Source organism: Corvus cornix, chromosome 21 (assembly GCF_000738735.6).
Source record: "Corvus cornix cornix isolate S_Up_H32 chromosome 21, ASM73873v5, whole genome shotgun sequence".
Taxonomy (NCBI): Eukaryota; Metazoa; Chordata; class Aves; order Passeriformes; family Corvidae; genus Corvus; species Corvus cornix.
In genome coordinates this window covers 6703714-6723430 of record NC_046350.1, presented here as the reverse complement: position 1 = coordinate 6723430, position 19717 = coordinate 6703714, and the positions used below count along the sequence as shown (strand labels likewise).

Sequence of the window (19717 nt, the reverse complement as noted above, 5' to 3'; positions counted from 1 at the left end):
ATCACAGGAAAATAAGAACAATAAATTGCCCTTCTCTGAGGTTTCAGGGCTCTTAAAAAACATCAAATAAGTCTCATAGCTCCTTCCGAATATAGCAGCAGTGATCTTCTCCACCCTGCTCCCCCCCCCTCCAGTTTTACAGATTGGGATGTTGAGGTACAGTGACAAAGTAGCCGAAGTGGCAGATGCAGTGTTTAGTACATATGTACACCTCACAGTTTTAGAGATACCTGAGTAGCCTGATATCAGAAGAGTACGGCTCTATTAGTACAGTGATCTGTCTGGTATAATTTTCCGCTGCTTGCTGTACTTATTCAGCAGTAGCTTGGATATCTTTAACCAGCATTGTACTGCGCAGTGTCATCATCCTTTGTAATCCAATTCATTTATTCCTAGGACCAGTGTGATTTTCTCTCTGACCTCTTTAATATCATGGACTGAAGAATTGCCCCAGCCTCTGTTCTAGTCTGAGCAAATTAATCCAGATGGGACCTGGCCATAGCTTCATCTCTTCACTTTCAAGTTCCAGATTCATTTTTCTAGAGAATATGTTCCAGGATCATTCTCTAATCCTGCTTTTTGGCTTTGCTATGCTACGTAACCCCAAGCATGGCCTGTTTCTCGAAAGAGTTAAGAATATGAGAAAAATCTTCTGAAGAACAGTGAGAAGAGAGGCCATCAGCTAAAGGGAGGGGGAAGGCAGGTCCTCCTGTCCTTGGGGCCTCTGGGGGTTCACTGTGACTAGAGAGAAATGGGCTGGGAGGTGCATGAACCAGGCAGCAAGGAGAGCATTACCAAAAAGCATGTCTGGTCTGGGCTTCACATGTGCATAAAGGGCACTGGCCTTAATCAGGTTCTAAACAGAGTCTTTGTCTTTCTGAAGTGCAGGTTTTGCTGTTGAGACAAGCGTGTGCCATAGCTGCAGGAGGTGGCTGCGAGCTCTTCAGAGGGCAGTGGTTTATAAGCAAACTAGCCATAAATACATCAGCCAATGGATTAGTAAGTGGTGTGGGTGGGTGTAGGACATGTGCATACATATACATACAGACATGCATACACATGCATTTCTGTCTCTGCCAAGCTTATGCTAAGTGGTATCATTGAAACAAACTGCCAGATGAGTTAGGATCTTTGGGTGAAAGTGTGTATGTTTGAAAATATGCCAGTAACAACATTTCCTTTGAACAGACCACGATGTAAAAATACCATTGCATTGCAGAAGCTCACCAAAGAGCAGCTTCGATCAATCTGTGTGCTGAATCTGGTGAAACAAGTCTGCAAACGGAATTTGTTGGTGAACTGATGGTAATTACTTGCAACTAAAGGCGGCTTGCAGACTCAAGGCTAAACTCAAAAGTCTGAAGCAGATTTACTTATCATTACTGATGCAAAGCCCCCTTCACTTTGAGTTGGTTTCACACTGCTCTGGAAGAGGGGAAGAGGTAAATTTGGAAACAGAGGGATAAAGTGTACTGGCTAAAAATCAGCATTTTAGGCTACCTCATTACTTGTGAGCAGTGCCTTTCATTTTTGAACACAGATTATAGAGAAGTGCTGTTCTCATAGAAAAAAAAATCACAGATTTCAAAGGGAGAGGAAGACTCTGTGTGTACTACAGAAGAGTAGCATGCAAAGATGTGATGGAAGAGATACAATACTTAAAGAGAAAAGTAGTGAGCGTCTATGGGCTTGATCCAAATGCCTACTCAAACTGATTAGAGTCCTTCCCCAGACTTCAGTGGGATCAGGCCCTTGATATTTCATAAACACAGATATATATTTAAAATTATTGAAGAAAGTTAAGATGATGGAGAGATTGTCAACTTCCAGCAGTGGTGGTTAGATAGTGTAACACCCTCCTCCTAAGAGATGCTACATCAAGATGATCAGGCAATTATGTGCATAAAATAAATCCTCAGGCTTCAAGATAAGAATACACTGCAGTTTCTTGCCATATGGTTCAGACTAAAATTTCTTGCTAGCCCAGCTCAGATTCTCTTCCTTCTCCTTCCTGATATGTTCCAGCTGAGCTCAGCTATTCCTGGGCTGGTTCTAAGCCTATTAAGAAAAATGTATGTCAGTGCCCACTGTAGTTTATTTTCTGTAATCTGAGCTATGCAGGCAACCAAACCCTCGTGCTGCTTGCTGTTACACTCTGCTGGTGTCCCAGTGTCCCCATCAGCACCTCGGTCTGCCCATGTGCAGTCATGAGCAGAAGAGGGATCTCACTCTGCTCTCCGGGGGGACTTCAGCAAAAGCTGAGCCTCAACATAACTCTGCTCACGCTGGAGCCAGTCAGAGCTTTGTTGTATGGGAGATTTAATATTGACTTCAGCAGAACACTGGAAAAATCTCACAGGAAATAGCTGATTAGAGAAAAGCAGTAGTTTAGGCCAAAGTGAAGAGAAATCTTCTCATTCCATTGGGATAGAAGATTTTGATCAATTTTTTGCAGAGGCCAGTGTGGCACGTCGCTATTTTACATGAATGAGGGAGAATGAGGTGAGGGCAGGGGTGTGGGAAGGGAAAGAGAAAGCAGTTAATTTGACTGAATAAAGATAAAAGAATGCAAGCGCCACTGAGTTTGCTGTTTATCTGGACATTGTGTTATGTTGTAGAATCAGATATGGCACTCTGGCTTTTGCACAGAAATGCCCAGGGAGAAATCCAGCCTCACTGCTATGAATAATTAGAGTTTTTTAGAGGGGACTTCCTGATCTCTTCTCCTCCTCACAAGGTATCCACTTTGCAAGCAAATTTGTGGCGCTCTGGGCTTCCTAAATAAGAGAAAGTCTGCTTTGGCCTGAGGAATTAATTTCTGTTTCCACCCCACTGCAGGGCAGAAAAAGGGCAGGGAAATGCCAAGGTGCTTTAGCATAGAGACTCTTCTTTCAGGGGAGAGTATGGCTATTTGGTGCTGGCGAGAGCCCAGACAGTCCAAATTCATCCAAAGTTAACTTACTCCTTCTTGGTTGGGGTGGAGGTCTTTAATTTAGAAACAAAGGGGAGAGGAGGCTGCTGCAGAGGTTATAAGGAAGAGCAAAGCCCTGGGATTGTAGAAGGTTTGTGAGGTCCCGCCAGGTCTGGATTGATTAGTATTCAGTATTTATAATATCTCCATAATGGTAAAACAAAAGAAAACAAGCCCAGAGAATGCATTTTTAATCATCAATCACTGCTCTTTGTTTGTCATGAATGAGCAGCGAGGGGAAATAGTCTCCCATAATCACCTCCCTTCACATCTCCTGACACACAGGCCTCACTGGGTGTGCTAAAAGGGAAATAAATAAACAAGCAGCAGATCTCAAAATAAATCCCAGAGACATGGGTGCTACGTGGGTTATCAGACCCACACACAGGGGTCTTGTTGGAGATACAAAGTGAGGGAAGGACATTTACAAAGCACAAAAACAAAGACAAAGCATGCTATGGCATTAAATGCAAGAAAAAAAAGGAGGATTGGAGTTACAGAGGGGCAGCAGGTAAAGGAGGAAACTTTTCAGAGAATGATCAGTGGTGGAATAGTGAGCAAAAGCATGTCAGAATAGGGACTTCTCATGGGAAACATGACATTGGGATGGAAAGCTTGAAAAGCCATCAAATCTAAAAGAATTTCAGCCTTTTCAGTTTCTGAGGATCATATAATTTTAGGATTTCCACATGAAAAAATTATTTTTCTCAAGGATAACATTCGTGCTACAAAAAAAATACATTGAAAAGCCCATTGTTTCTATTAGGAGCCCCCAAAACCATGTCTTATCAGGTGCAGCACTATGCTGAACTTCTCCAATGGGATCCCTGCTTTGATCTTGCAGCAGTTCTCACAAGGCCTTTATTGTAGTCCCAAACGCCTCTCGGGAGGAAGGGAAACATTATAATTCTCCCTTAATAAGTGAGATAACAGGCTTCTGGGAGGGTAAGGCCCAAATTTTCTAAAGCATGGCTGGTGACTCCACACCCGCTTGGTGTATTTAGATGAGTGTTCCCAGCATGACAGGAGAGTGGAGCCATCAGGACAGCCTGTAAGGAATAGACACGCTACATCTGAATCCTATTGAAAAATAATAAAAAGGTAATGACTTTGTCATTACTGGACACGGGTTTGTCTGTTGGAGAGGGGGGAGGAAGGGGAGGTTTTCTGCATTCAGGCTATAAATAATGTTTCCCATTATCCTGTGCAGTTCTCCTGCATTCCTTACACAGCCCTTGGTTTGCCTCCATCTCACTGGGCCAGTGTGAAACTCCCACGCCATCCTGCCAGGCTGGCACACACTGCTGGAAAAGGGAGAGGGCCGAGGAGTCCCTGTGTCTGTGTCCCAGTGCCAGTGTGACCGGCGGAGACACTGAGCAAGGCAGAGATAATAAAGTCACCTTCTCTTGCCCAGGACATAGGTGTGGCTGACCAAATGGAAGGGGCTCAGTTTCAGAAAAATTCATCAATAAATATTCCCTGATGGAAGTGTTCCGTGATACCCAGGAGAGGGAGTGTGGAAGGGTCATTGTCTTGTAGTTAACTCAGCTCCGCACACTTACAGTATCTCCTTAAGCAATTGAGACTTGGTTGCAATCCCTGACTTTGAAGAATTTTAAACCATTTATTAAAAGGCCAAACTAAATTGCTCTAGCTCTGTCTTTAACCAAATTCAGGGCAAATATTTGCACTGTTTAGTTGGAGACACTCAAAATTGCGTACCTCAGTTCAGCAGGTGAGGTGTGCTAGTGAAACGGTGAAGGGAGGGACCTCAAGAACTGCTGTGACTTGGGACCTATCAGGAAAATTGCAGCATTTAAACTAAAGGTGTGTTTTTAAGTCAATAGCCCAAAATGTAGATGCTTACAAGGCTATTTTTAAAACTGCCTTTATATAACTAGCTTGATATAATTAAGAACTGATTTAAGCTCAAACAAAATAACTCAATCTTGCACCCAAATTGAAGTCCCCACACTGAGAATTGCATCTGCTGAACTAAATCAGTCAGAAAATCAGGGCAACTTTATGCTGTAAACAGAGCTGTGGAGGATATTCCAGTTCTGTGTCCAGCTCTGCCACTGATTCACTGTGTCCCTAGGCAAGACTCTTAAGTTTTCCATCCATAAAGTGTAATAAAAGCTATGTAGGTGCCAGGTGATGTAGTGCTTAATTAATTAGTAAATTAATGTAATGAACTCTAACTTGAAGGTCTGTATCAGCACAAATGAATTGTTAATATAAATTTTTATTATTTATTGCTATTTAGTTGATTATTTTCTAACACAGACAATTACAAACATACTTCACACTTGGATTCCAGTTTTATTATTGTTGTTGATTATTTATTATTGTTTCCTCCTGTATTTATTTGTTACCTTTAGTAGTCTCCTTTAGGACTAAGCCCCAAACCAGTGGATGTTACCCAGACACATGGAATAGTGAAGTGACGGGGAAATTTTGGGGCAGAACTGGGGCTAAATGCAAGATGTTTCTTGTTAGGTGTCAAGTCTTTTGCTTGAACTTTTGTATAGATTTGAGGTAAATAAAACATGTAAGGACAGATTCTGAGCAGGGTAAATTCTTGTACACACTCACTTATACCAACCAAAAGTCAGTATCAGTCTGTAGGCCTTTAATTAGGTTCACAAGGTTTCAATATTTATATTACATACTTGCATACTGATATTAATCATATGTATTTCTAAGCAAAAGTGTGACGTTTCAAAATGCAGGGCTTGATCCTCTTCAATATAAATAATTCTTGCCCCACTGCTGTCAGCATGAAGCAATGGCTCCTCTGCGCAGAGGATTTGGAGCAGGGTATGATGGGGATCCAGCCGATTTCTTCTTCTGAAATGGGCACATGCAAAGAAATAGTTGCCTGTGACAAAAAGGCACTTGACAAACAATGACCACATGATACTCCTTGATTACTTGTGCCACTCCAACGATAAAATATGGACATGGATAATACTGCACTTGCAACTGAAAAAATGCCTCCTCCTCCTCTGCAATTACTTTAATTTTCCATTATGAAACTAAGTAAATACAAGGGCTTTTTTAGTGCACGTCTGAGTGATTTCTTCATTCTTCCAGGGAGTTGTGAAGCAGGATCAGAGGTCCTGGACAGCACTCTGGTCTGCACTGGGTTTGGAAAATGTCACTCCTGACGCCTGATGGCTCTTGAGTAGTCCACATGGGATAGGTGACTGGTTCAGCCCAGTTTGGTAGTTTGGCCAGCCTAGACCTCAGCCAGCTCCTCACTTACTAGAGATTGAGGGCTTCTTTGATGAATTAATGTGGCATGTAGGCCTACGGAAAGCATGTCACCTGCTCCGAGCGGGCGGGAACAAGGCATCTCAGCCTGAGTATTGCCATGAGCCTCAGAGCTACAGGAACTACCTTTGCAGTCCTTCCTCTTCACTTCTGCTGAAAGCAGGGTGACCTGAGGACAAAGTTAGAACCCTCAGTATGTATTTCTCTGCTTATGGAATTTTAATCCATGCCCTTCTCATGTTGTTTTAGCATCATTTTTCTTGTGTGAGTAATTTTTAAGGGTATGTAGTTTTCTCGGGCTGCACTTGCACAGCATAGCCAGATGGAGTGTTTGGGGGTGCGTGCTGGGTGGGAATAAAATACATTAACCTCTACTCTGCATAAAAACACAGCCTGTATGCTTTACCCACAGCTGTCCTGTCATCAGTCTAAATATTGTGTTCACTTCTGTGCTGTATGGTTTGCATTACCTCCTCGTGCTCACATCTCACTGCTGCCCAGCAGCTCACAAGGGGATGTGACCGACACTCACCATGTCCTGCATGTCTACACAGCTGCACCCACCCCACTCCAGGGTGGAAATGAGAGCTCTGAGGACTCTGAGCAAAATCAAAGCAACTTCTATGAAGTTAGGCTTAAGAGACAAATTTCTGGATTTAACCAAGAGTTGTGGACAGCAGACAACCTAATAATGAGTTTGGATGCTATTATTGCTAATTGCTGAATGATAAATAGCATAAAATGTGTCCTGCAACTTCAGTCCATGTAAATTCATTTGAAATATGTAGCTCAATAGAACCAATGTCTTATGGGCACTAAGCTTGCAGTGTGCAGGATGTCGTCTCCCCAAGGGCAGCAACTAATGGCATCACTGTATGCTATGGTAGCTAAAGAAAGGCTGGGAATAGATGAAACCTCTTTGGAGATGGACGAGCATGTGGAATCTGAGCTGCCAATGATCTTGTGCAACTGAACTGTTTGTTAAATGTTCAGGCAAGCAGGAAGTACTGGAGATGGGAACCATAACTGTGTAAGGTCTCACGGGCTTAGTAAATGCTGGCAAAGAAAACCATAAGAGGAAAGAAAATGAAAGTAATGTCCAAGATTCCTTTTAGATTTTTTTCCACTGTCGTGTTGTATGCTTGAAACAGAAAAGAGCAAAACTGACAGATATTTTCCTTAGAGGTCTTTGGTTAAGGATCTTCAATCCCAACAAGAGACGTAATCTGGTTCAAGTTGAATCCTGAGCAGTGGGTAAGGAACCCCCAGGGGCAAGAACAAAACTGAATCTGTACTGAAGCATTCTGGCTTGCAAGGTACATCTCAAGCAGCTTCTGTTTGAGGTTTATTGTTGAATCTTCCAGTGCTGTTAAACCATATCATGGACTTGTTGAGAAAGTAAATCCCATTTTAGAGGAGATCTGAATGAAATTGGGTATGTTCAAAATTAGCAAAAGGCTTTTGAGATTGCCCTGCTGATGGCCATATTGCTCTGCTGATGGCCATATTGCTCCTTTCTTAGTATGTGTTTCAGACCCACTTTTCCGACAGATGCAGATGCCAGCACTTTTGGTTTGGGGGCAGTATTGACACAAGAACACAAAGGACTTGTGAGGGTGGTGCCTTATTACAACACTAAATTAGCCGGAGAGAGATTACTGCACCACTTAAAAGGAACTCCCGCAATGGTTAAATCTATAGAACATTTTCATCCACTGTTCAACACGGAAGTAAAATTGCTTTGGGTTGATGACAGGAAGATGCTGCATAAATAGTTAAGTATGCATCATTTGCAATTTGCTAAATTATTTTCTTTCTATCTAGAACGGGCTGTGTAAGGTGTCATTACCTCCTGTTCTATCTGGCTGAGGAGCTGCGCACTCTGGGGCTCGTATAGCGAACATGGGAGAGCTGAATGGGCTTTGGAGCGAGCTGTGGTCTGGAAGGAGACTCAAAGCTGTCAGAGGCACAGCTCATATGGTGTCCGAGCTTCCCACCACATGCAGGGGAGCACAGGCAGGAGGGATCTGTGGTGATAAACAGGACCACCTCAAAAACACTTGGCTGTGCCCAAGTCCTCCTCCTAACTAGGCCAGCTCCACAGCACTTCAAAATTAGGAAACTTCCAAGCAGAAGGAAGACCATTCAGTCTGCGTTCAACACACTAGATGAGAGAAATGCAAAAACGTGAACAAGAGAAAACAGTAAGTAAATGCAATTAAAAGTAACGATGCAGGTTTAATTAAAGGGCCCTATTCTCCCAACCCTTCATTCTTCAGGGATGCCTCATAAGCAAGAATTCATGGCTTGGGACCTGCTCCCTTTTACTTTTGTAAGAAGAAGTTGGGACATTTACTTTCAGCAACACAAGGGTTTTAACCTGGCAGTGTCTCTCCAGCATACAAAATCAGGAAGTTTGGTGGTTGTATTTTCAGCAATTTATAAATACTTGCCACAATTGTTATAACAGTCTCACACAGTCCTATTTACTTTAATCCATTTTCATGCCTATTTTCCTGCTTTCTTACTGTGAACAGGTAGAAACAAATAACTACAGAATGACAAATCCTAAACAATATGTGAATATACAAAACCTCAGACTTTGCGAATACACAGGCACTTTAAACATTATTTCCACAGAATATGTCTCTGCACTGTAAGTTTGGCCTGGTTAGTAGAAGTCTAGTCGTTACAGGGACCAAAATATTTAACTTGATGCATATTGCTAAACCTGACTGCTCAAAATTCATGAGTCAGCCTCCACTCCTCCCCGAGCTGCCAAATCACAGGATTTTCGCAAAAGCCGTTAAAAATTTATTTCTTTGGAGGTTTCCTATTTGTTCTCTGGCTTCTGAGGCTTTTGGGAGCACTAGGCCACATTTCCAAGCGTCCTTGTGTAAACACAAGTGCTAGAAACGAGTCATTCCAGGAGCTGGGGATCAAAAGAGAACACCAAATATTGGAAGACTCACAATAAAAGCTCAAGAGCTGGCAGTGGTCCCACAAACGCTCATGTATGTGAGTCACTTTTACTCACATGAGTAGTCACATCAAAATCAGAGGAATTAGCCCATTATTATTAATTATTATTATTTATGTATGTGGCAATAGCACATAGGAGTTGTGGTTATGGAGCTGGGCCACATTGTGCAAGGCACTGACAAATCCAGAGCAAATCCATGGTTTCTGCCCCAAAGAGCTGATGGTGTAAGCACCGGACAAGAGGCAACAGGTGAAGACAGACACAGACAGGGAAGCACACAGGAAGAGCAAGACGCTTCGGCAAGGGCTTCTGTGTGGGTGTGCTGATGTGGAGCTCCCTGCTGCCAATGAGCAAAATTATCCAAGAGCGTACAGGTTTGCCTAGCTACGGCCTAGGGCCCAAATCCTGCAAGCCCTACGATGGAGGCAGCTCCATCCCACAGACCTACTGCCTGGGCAGGCAGGCAGCTGTACCTCCAAACCCCAGTGCTGACTGCAGCGAGCCCAGGCTCTTGGCTCCTCTAGAGGGAACCAGGGGATGAAGGAAAAGGTCTCTGTGGATGCTTCTAGGGAATCACCACCACAAAACGTGCACATGTAACTGTAATGTATACTCGCTGTCTCGGTGAAATGAAAGATAGAGCTGGGGAAAGTAGTTTAACACAGAAATGTGATGCCTGCCTGTTGGAAATTCAGGTGCATGCGAACTCTTGTCTCTGATCCTGCAAAGACATCTCCCAAAACCAGCCCAGTCTACAAGACTGCTCATAGCTTGCATGTTTGATCCTTGGCATTTTCTCTAGGATCCAGACGTGCAAAAGTTAGTCCTCTGTGCAACTGCTAGCAAAGCCAGCACTGCCAAACTGAGAAATAGTACAGTTGTAGATACGAGACAATGGTTAGTTCTAAACTTGAGTGAAATCCAGACAAAGAACATTAGCAAAAGAAAAGTACTGAAGTTTAGAAGTTTGTAAAATAGCAACTGAACATCATGCCTAGGAAAACCAGCTGGAGAATAAAGCAGTAGACACAACCTAGTTATTTGTCATCTCCATGGAGTTTAGTCTCAGGGAACTAAGGTGAACAGGGGTCAGCAGGGTGCAAAACAGAAAATTTTATAAAACTTACAGTGGTTCCCTGGGAAGGAGGACGGATGGGGAAGAGGAACCGCTGGTGCAGGAACCAGGGTAGGGGACAGGCAGCTGCCCGCGCGGGCTGGGAAATGGGGACACTTTCTCGCCTTTTCCCTTGCCAGGGGAGGGTGATCCGGTCCGGGTTTTGCAGGCGCCTCTCCCTTGCCTGTCTGCCCTGCCTGCCTGGAGACCGAGTCCGCTCCGTGCCCGCTCCCTCCCGCCGCTCCCCCCATTCCCCCACCCCGGGCGGGCCGGAGCGGGCGGCGGCGGCCTCCAGGCCGGGTTTTGCGCGACGCCCGCCCTCCTGTTAGAAATAGGAAAATTCAATAATCAAAGCAAAGGGGAGCGCGAGGAGGAAAAATCCGGGATCAGGGCAAGTTTGATGGCGCATGCGCGCTGCTGCCTCCATCCCAAACACACACACATTTCCCTTGACTTGGAAAGTCAACCAAAGCAGCCCCAAGTGCAGGTAAGCCCGTCCGCTCCCGCCCGGCCCCGGCCCCGCTGCCGGCAGCCCCGGGGTCGGGGCGCTGCGCGGCGGGCGGCGCTGCCCGGCAGGTGGGCAGCGCTCCGCGCTCCGAGCCGGTTCCCGTGGGGCAGCGCCCACCTTCGCGGGCAGCGGGCAGCCTCGGCGGGCACCGGCCGACAGCGGGGGCAGCGGCGGCCGCCCGGCCCCGCGGGAGGAGGGAGGTGCCGTGGCGGCAGGGGGCCGCCGGCGGCGGGGTAGCGCCGTGCCCGCTCGGCGGCGGAGCCGCGGCCGCGGCGGCGCCCGTCAATTTCCAAGACTTTGGCAGGAGCCCGGGCAGGGGACGGGGGAACACGTGCTCCCGCTCCGCGCTGAGGGCAGGTAACCGCAGCCCCGCCGCGCCGCACCGCCCGAGGGTCCCGGCGAGGCACCGAGTGGTGGGAGGGGAAAGGCGGCAGCAAAGTTGGGCGAGCGGCAGCTGGAGCGCTCGGCGGATAGGGCCGGGTGCGGCGGGGCGAGCCGTGCCGTGGAACTTTCTGCAAAGTGGCCGGGCCGGGGCCGGCAGCGCTTCTCCCGGTGCCCACAGCGGCACGGCCGCAGCCCCCCGGCAGGGACGGGGTGGGTAGGGGCCGCGGCGGCCGGGAGCGCGGGTCGGGGCAGCCGGTGCCCGGCCCCCCGGGCGAAGCAGCAGGTTATTTTTACCCGGTGGTATTTGCAGAATGTGCAGCTGATTTGCCATCCGGAGCCAGGAAGTTTCCCCCCTTCGCCTCCTTCCCCTTTCCCCCTTTCCCCCGTGCGCGGCGGGGCAGTGGCGGGCGGGGGCGACTGACCGGGGTGGCGGTGGGTGGGGGGCGCGGGCCGTGACTCCCGGGGGAGCGGCTGCCCGCGCTGGAGGCTCTGGGGACGGGAACAGGTGTCCGAGCCGTCACTCAGAGCCGGGCCGGTGGGGGGCGCGGGGCGCGGACGGGGAAGGCGAGGAGCGGTGTCGTGCCGGGACCGCCAGCGCCGCCGGCCGCGGAGCACCGTCCCGGGGAGCAGAGGAGGAGCGAGGGGCATCCGGGGCGCAGAGCAGAGCGGGCTCGGCGGCGGCCCGGGGCGGCGAGCGAGCTGTCAAGAGGCTCGGGCGGGCGCGGGACTGGCGCTGCCGCTTGCCTCGGGGCCGGCGCCGTGAGCGCCTGGCTGCGCGGCGGGCAACTTGTGCGGCAAACTTTGAGGGGTGGGCTGCGGCCGGAGGCTGCTCCGAATCACGGCAGGTTTGATCGATCGACTCGAGCCCTCCTGCTCTTTCGGGTCAGAAAGGTGAAACTTCTCAGGAGCTGCACGTCCACCTTCCGTGTGCCCCCTCCTGTCCGCGCTGCACTGCACAGCGGGTCCTGGCAGCCTGCTCCCTGGAAGAGTAGCTGCCTCTCCCAAAACTTCATTGATGAATTTATTTCCTCTATTGATTTGCTGACTGTTAGCGTGGTATAATTTCTTGCGAAGGTTTCGGACTTCTCATTTCAGAAGTCCTGCCTGCTTCCCACCTACCTTTTATCTGTGTGTCGCTGCCACCTTGGTAGCTACCCTAAAGGTGGCTTGGAAGAGTTTATGGGAGAATATTGTTGAACTTCAGTAATCAAGTTTCCAGATCTTATGCCTCCTGTTTAATTTATTAGACTAGTTATTTATTCTGTTGATGATAATCTGTTGCTGGTTTCTATGGAGATGTTAAACTGATCTCTTTCAGAAATCAAACTCCATATGCACTAAAACGTTTAAAGGAGCAGTGTCCCCTTTTGTTTTCAGACTTTGTACCTTTTCAGCGCTTTTACTGGGCTCCTGTATATTTTATATATTAAAGCCTGAAGTTGAAGCTTTGTGCAAGACAGAACTTATTATGGCTAACAGAAAGTCAGGGCTTTGATCCTTTTTTTTGCATCATCATTTAAAACAGATCATTTTTCCCCCCTCATCACACAAGATAGCAGAACCCTTTCAAGATCAAAGCGTCCATCTAAAAACTATTGTTTAAAAAAAAAACAGAAAAAGAGAGTTAAATTAGGGGGATGTTTCCTTAATCTGCTTATTTTGTTCTAAAGATTTTTTTTTTTTTAGCTTTGCAAACACAACAACAACAGAAACTTGTGGCAACTATATTGTTATTTTTATACCTTCCAAGTCTTTTTAAAGTTAAAATAAGTTCAAAGTCAAATATCTCCAAAGATAAAGTGCTTGTTAGGGTGTTTTTATTACTTGGTTTCTAAATGTGGAAGGTCAGAATCCAGAAAGCTACTGCATTAGAGAAGGTTTTAATAGTCTTTGTCTCATCTTAATGAGAGAGCAATCTAAAAAACATTTTCCCTGCAACGTTTATAAATTATTTCAAAGAAGCCTCTCTGCATATAACTCAGTTTTCATTATTTCTTAACTTATCCATTGCATTATTACATGTGATTCAGTGTGATATCACTTTTGAACTAAAGTAATTGAGGAGAGAGAAGAATTTTTTTATGCTTAAAATTTCAGAAGTCCTGCTAAGCCGGTGTGTTGATTAGGTTGACGCACGGTGCACACCAATTGTGATTTTTTCTCATCTTGTAGAGAAAAGTGCAAAGGTTTGCAAAAAATATACTACCAACACAATGCATGTTTAACACAGAAAAAAAACAAACCTTTGTTGTACTTTCTTTTAGTGTATCTTCAGAATGTTTCCACGATGTTTTTCCTCTTGGTATGCTTCTATACTGATCCTAAAAATAAAAGAATAATCCCAGAGGAAATAGTGGATGTAACCCTTATAACTCATATATGTTTTTGTATGTATATACATTTATATTTCACATATATATGTATATGCATACATATACGTATACGGAAAACACCAAGTGGTTTATGATCTGTCCATACTAGACTTAAATCCTTTTCCTTGTTAATTTTTTCCTTTTTTTTTTTGTAATTTTTTTTTATTCCTTTTTTTTTTTCCTGCGTGTGTGATTTGATGTGTGGGAAATCATTTAAAAATTTTTGTAAGTATTCTGTTTATTTGTTTGATTTGAATTGCAAACAGAATTGACTCTGACAAGTAAAAAAAGGAGGGGGGAAAAAGGAAACGCTATGGCTTTAAACTCAGGAGTTTGCATATTCTCCTTGTATCTTTCCCCTTTGCTAATTATTGTGTTGTTTTCAGAGCAAATATGTCATATCCATGGCGACCAGGCAGGTTTATTGTCTTTCAGAAGCAATAGCTCACATAAGTAATTAATGACTTCTTTTTTTTTCCTCTGGCTTAGGTTAAACAGATCATTCAAGGAAAGTCATATCTCTCTCTCTCCCTCTCTCTCTCTTTTTTTTTTTTAGCCCAGTGACATAAGAACATGAGTTAGAACAAGAAAATACTTTAACCAAGAAGTCAACAGCTTATTTTTCCTCATTTCTTTTTAAAAGATCCAAGTGTCAGCTTTCCACACACATGACATTGTCATTCTTGCAGTTTCAGACCGAAGCCTTTGTACAGGGAAAAGCCACTGAAGGCTGGAGTTAAGTTGGTGTTGTACAGCTGAGCAAAGTGTCTCTGGGTATATGTGGTGGGACGTCATTCTTGCTTAAGGGTTTTGCTGTGTACTGGGAAAAAAACCGTTTCCCTCACTTTTCCCCCCTCCCTCCAATTCTATCTGTATTAAAATCAGTGTTAAAATAAAGGTGTGTTTTTGTATCTTGCAGATTGTAATTCAAACAGTTTCCAGGAAAGAATTAGTAATTCATTTTTATATACAGCATATATACACACATGCTTGAGCTCCACCCAAAACAATCAAGCTAGCTGGAAAAAAACCCTTATTTCCTTTTTCTTTTCAAGCCCAAGAAAACTTGCACAGTAACTTTCAAAAGCTTATTAAAAATAGCCCCCCATTTTAGCAAGGAGTTTTCTGCAGGTATGAATCTTGTTCTTTCCCTTTCCAACTCTGTTTCTTCCTATTAAAGCTGAATTTGCTATCTGTCCAAGCCAGTGGCTGGTTATCCACTATGATTTACTGAGGTGATGGTTGCCCCCTCCCATACTCCCCCCAGCACCTTCACCCCTGTTTTGGTTTTGCTAATTTCATTTTCAGAAAGATTTATACACAGTCCAGCTATATAAATTCCTTGGGAGATAAAAGCACCGCACACTTCCATGAACAAAAGCTTTTACTTGCATCCTGTCTTCCTTTTTTTCTTGAAGTAAAAAGGAAAAAACCCTAAAAACAAAACCCCAAGCCATCTGATTGAGGCAGGTATCATAAATGCATGCTGGTAATGATTCCGTATTCCACAATGCTGCTACTTTAACTTTTAAAATATGTTTCCTTTCTGGTTTGTAACATTAATCAAAGAGCCGCTTCCTTCCAAATTTCCACAGACTGGGGCTAATTAGAACCACTCGAATCATATTTTGTAAATTCCATGTGGATGTTACTTTAGGTTTCAGGATTGTGAGTGCTTCAGGTTCAGTCTGGCTAGGCAGTCTTAAGGTTATTTTTATTAATGTTTCTGTCTCCCAAACCAATTCAGGGTTTCTTTCCATTTACCCCAAATAGATTTGTGGGTTCTCACACAGGGGTGTGTCGGAAATAGACGTTACAAGTAGGAAAAAGAAAAGCCGAGAAGGAAAGAGATTTTGCAGTGTAGTTCCAAAGAGCAACAGAGAACCTCCTAAGTAATGTGAAGCTGAGGATTCAACAGACTTGATAATTGAGCCCTTAACCTCCTGATGTCTGTATCAGAAAAACAGAGTCTAGCAGAGGGAGACAAAGAATAAAAGGAAATACTGGGTAGGAGGAAGCTGGGGAGATGACTGAAATATTGAGGTGTAGTTCAGGATATGCATAGATCAGTATTATGATGTTTCCTTAGGCTCAGTTTTTCCCTCTGGCAAAACATAGCTGGTTTAAAGGTGGCTTTGGGAGAACCTGATGTTTCTAGTGCAGCCGAGAGTCTGGCGTTTCTGTGGTGCGTGCAGATGTAACTTGGAGAGACTTCTCTTGAAATTTGTGTTTATGTGTCCCTCTTTTCCTTTTGTTTTTGAAGGACTGACTGGTGATTTTTTAAAAAAATCTTTATGGGAAGTTAAATAGCTAAAAGTTGGGAGTTTTCAGCTTGTGGTTATCAGGCTGTGCTAAAGGGATTTGAATCGAACCACTTTGAGCATCCAACAGGGTGACTGTTTCCATGCTCTGGTGTAGCATTTCTCTCCCGTATATTTGTTGTACCTAAATAGGGTATCCAAGAATTAGGGGGCAGTTGGCTCGCACAGAGATCTCAAAGTTAACTTGCTTTTGGTATATAAGACTGCAGCTTCAAAGAAAAGCAAGGGCACATCGTAAATTTTGCTAAAATTAATCAACCGTTTAAGAGCTCCACATTAACGAGGTTTTCCAGGCAAGCAGCTTTCTTCTCTTCTTTTTCATTCAAAGTCTGAGAGGTTTGGAGTAGAGGGGGGGAGAACATGAGTAAGAAGAGGAAAGGAATGGAATTTGAGGAGAAATAATAAAAACAAAAAAGGCTGGATTTGTAGAATATAAATCCTCATGTGTCCTTGATCCATATTGTCAGGGTATTTTTTTTTTTTTTTTTTTTTTGGTCGGATTTGTCCTGTGTGCCTTTGACGGAAAAGGCACGTAGAGAGAGAGAGAGAGAGAGAGAGCGCGACAGAGGGGGAGAGAGAGAGACGTGTCACTGCTTTGGAGCTCATTATCATTCTTAATAAGTCTTAAGGAATAAAGAGGAGCATTGAGTGTAAATGCTGGGTAATCCTAACACTCCTCAAGGTGAGAGGAGTCTCGAGGACACAGAGAAAGAGAGTGAGGAGGAGGGGGCTACTGCGGGGGCAGGAGAGGCGATGTGGATGAAAGTGGTTTTTAAGGGAGTGGGCACGGGTTAGTAGGGCTTGTGCCTCTGGGACGCTTTGGGTTCGCTCCACAGGTGTATGCTGGGGCAAGTTGTCTCCAAGTTTGCATCCCAGAGATCTCCCAGATTTGCATCCGAGCAACCCAGCTGGACCTTGGGGCTGAAATGTTGGCCTCTAAATGGTGACGTTCTCTGACGGACATCAGTTTGAGAAACGAGTCTGCTGTCCACCCTCCTCGGCCCTGTGCTGAAGGGTGTCACCCCAGCCCGGGCAGGAGCAGCGTCCCAGGGAGGGTGCTTTGCCATGCCTCCTCTCTGGCGCCTGCTTCCTCGGCTCGGGGTTGCTCCTCAGCCGGTGCGCCCTGTTCTTTGCTTCTTTCCGCGTCGCTCTTGTTGGATGTCTCAACTCCTTCTCTTTGCCTGAATTTCCTGAAGCATCTCCCTGCGCGGCTCGGACACTAGGTGGCTTAAAGCACAGGCTCGGCTCTGCTGGCAGCTGCCAGTGTTCATTCACTCTTTTCTGGTGGGCTCCCTTATTCAAACTTCAGGCTGACAGCAAAACATGGAGATGTCTTTGAATCCGTTGTGGATTCAGACATCGCACGACCTCCTTGGCAGTGTGTTTGCAGTCGTGTTCGGGGATTTGAGCCCTTGGAGAGGGAAGAAAGAGGACACTGATGAAATTAATTCAGGGGCTGGGCTGCTTGCTTTGATGATAAGGAGTCAGGAACCTGCTGGTGTTGCTGAGTCCTTCCCTCTCCAGGCAGATTTCACCATACCCATTCTAAAGGGTGTGTGTGTGTTCTTTTGGAAAAAAGCATTTCAGGGTTGACATCGCCCTTTTTATACTGTGCTGATGTGTAATGGAAGATGCTGAGTTTTCAGTGATGCCCACTGGCCCTTCTTTCTGGTCTCTTATCTCAACTCCAGTTGCAGGCAGAAGGGATTGCTGTAATTGGGAATTTGCCTAATGCATCCAGAGCCTAAATAAGGGGAGTGGAATAGCACTTGAATATTTTTTTCCCCCTCCTGCGTTGTCTCTCTGGTTCAGCCCTTAGCTTCTGGCTGAAGTAGGAGCTTTACCTTTTTAAAAATTACTCCAAATACTTTGGAGCAGGTGGAAAGGAGTTGTGGATGCTGAGTTTTGATCAGTTGGCAGAAGCCAAATGCAGTGAGGTGTAAGTCTTGCTAAATGCTGATTTTTCTGGGTCCAGGTGCTTGGAATCAAGGTTACGTATTACATTGGTAATATTATGAGGTATTAAGTTATTAGTAATGGAACTGTGGGGTTTGCCTGTACTTGGCAGAGAACTGCTAAGGAAATGCATTAGGCCTGAATTTATCCTGGTTTCTCCTGTAGTGTCCTTCCAGCATGCCTTAGCCCTGATCTGGAGGGAGCAGGAGGAAACTGGAATGCAGTTTTTGTGCATCATCTGTCTTTTGAACTCTTTCCTGAGACAGCTAATGAGTTGTAGCAAGGAGGCTCCGTTTCTTGTACAGAGGTATCTGTCTGCAACCCCCCTTACTCACTCTGTCCAGTGGCTGTTGATGAGGTGTCAGCTAATACCGTCCACACGGGATTGAGCTGGTCTAGAATAGGAGCTGGGGATACAAGGGTCTGTGCTCACGGGGCGAGCTCTAGAGCCATCAAGCTGCCAAGGCCTTGTGCGTAATAATTGCTGTAGGAAAAGGCGTAGCAGAACTGTCAGTTCTTTGGGGCCTTGGGGGCCTTTGGGGGCCTTTGGCTCCTTGCCCACCCTGGCATTTTGGGGTAGTTTTCTCTCCAGAAGGTATCCTGCTTTTGCAATATCTGCAACCAGTGATGCTGTTTTGAAACAACATTTGTAACAACTCCCAGATTCTAAGCCATAGGGCTTGTCATTTCAATGACAATACAAGTCACCTCTGAGTTGGTCTCTGAGGCTGCTCCTGATCCTTCTGTGTGTGAAGTCAGCTGGCAAGGCTGGTCTCAGTGCTGGGAGGGCAGCACGATGTCACACACACCAGCATCCATCAGACTTGGGAAGGAGGAAGGTAGATGAACAGGTTTTTCAGGGAGTTTTTGGGTTTGGATGCTATCCTTTGAAAGAACAGTGGGAACTGGAAAACTTAGAGAGAGAATCCCCTAATGGTCTATTTGGTACTGTGAAAAGGGGTCTTGTTTCAGCTGTCTATTAAAATGTGTTGTGTAGTGACACTTGGGAGGGGCCTGAGGAACAAGTGCTAAGAGCGTGACCTGAGCATAAGTTTTGTCTGCTGGGCTAGGAGAGAAGTTGACTGGAAAGTGTTTCCTAAAAGTAAAAGGTAGCCTGGTTCTGCTTGTATTTGAAGGTGGGGGTGGCAGTTGACTTTTACTTATAAGCCAGTTCTTTTCTTTCCTGGTTTTGCTTCTGCTTCCAATAGCAAAGGTACTGGGACATGTTATTCCTAAGCAGTATGAACTGCCAGCCCTACACCTTTCCCAGTGTGGATGGGCAGAGCCTTCTAAATAAGAAGACGTGAATGCACCTGGCATAAATGCAAACTGAGCTACGTGATCGCAGCCTGCGGCCTCGAGGTATCTCCCTCCTGCCCCACTCAGCCCATCCCCATGCCAGGAAGAGCGAGGGCTGCACAGAATTACGCTTGCCTGCATGGTGCATGATGAGGCTGGCAGAGCAGCTGGGAGGCTGGCAAATAGCTCCCAGCCTGGCTGCCTCCCCACGGGAGCTGTGTCTGCAGAACATTCTCTCCAGAGGTCTGCTGGTGATGAGCCCCTCCCTCCACCAGTGCCTCTGGCTGGTCCAGCTTTGTACGAGGGGAGCAGTGTCCTTTTCACACTAGTGAGCCAGAAGAATCTCTCCCAGGGGTTATTGTAACCTCTCAGCAGCGATTTGCAAACAGGCATTCGGAGATAAAGTCTTGCTGCCGAGCTCAGGGCCAGTAGGGCAGATATGAAATGCGGCAGGTTTATGAAAGGGAAGGTGTATGAAATGCAGCCTGCATCTCCCATTTCACTGCACTATGCCAAAACACACAGTTTCTTAT

At 45.6% G+C, this 19717-nt stretch overlaps 1 protein-coding gene across 4 annotated transcripts in view; it reads left to right on the top strand.

Annotated features, from left to right (window-relative positions):
• Nucleotides 1-10739: 10739 nt before the first annotated feature.
• Nucleotides 10740-19717, top strand: part of CASZ1 (castor zinc finger 1) — a 198772-nt gene continuing 189794 nt past the window's right edge. For 3 of the 4 annotated variants that reach the window (XM_039564074.1, XM_039564079.1, XM_039564076.1), the window contains exon 1: nucleotides 10740-10831. The gene's annotated coding sequence lies outside the window, so the exon portion shown is untranslated. Of the gene's footprint in view, nucleotides 10832-11134; nucleotides 11210-19717 lie in introns of those variants that run through there. The other variant, XM_039564075.1, reaches the window with a different exon arrangement.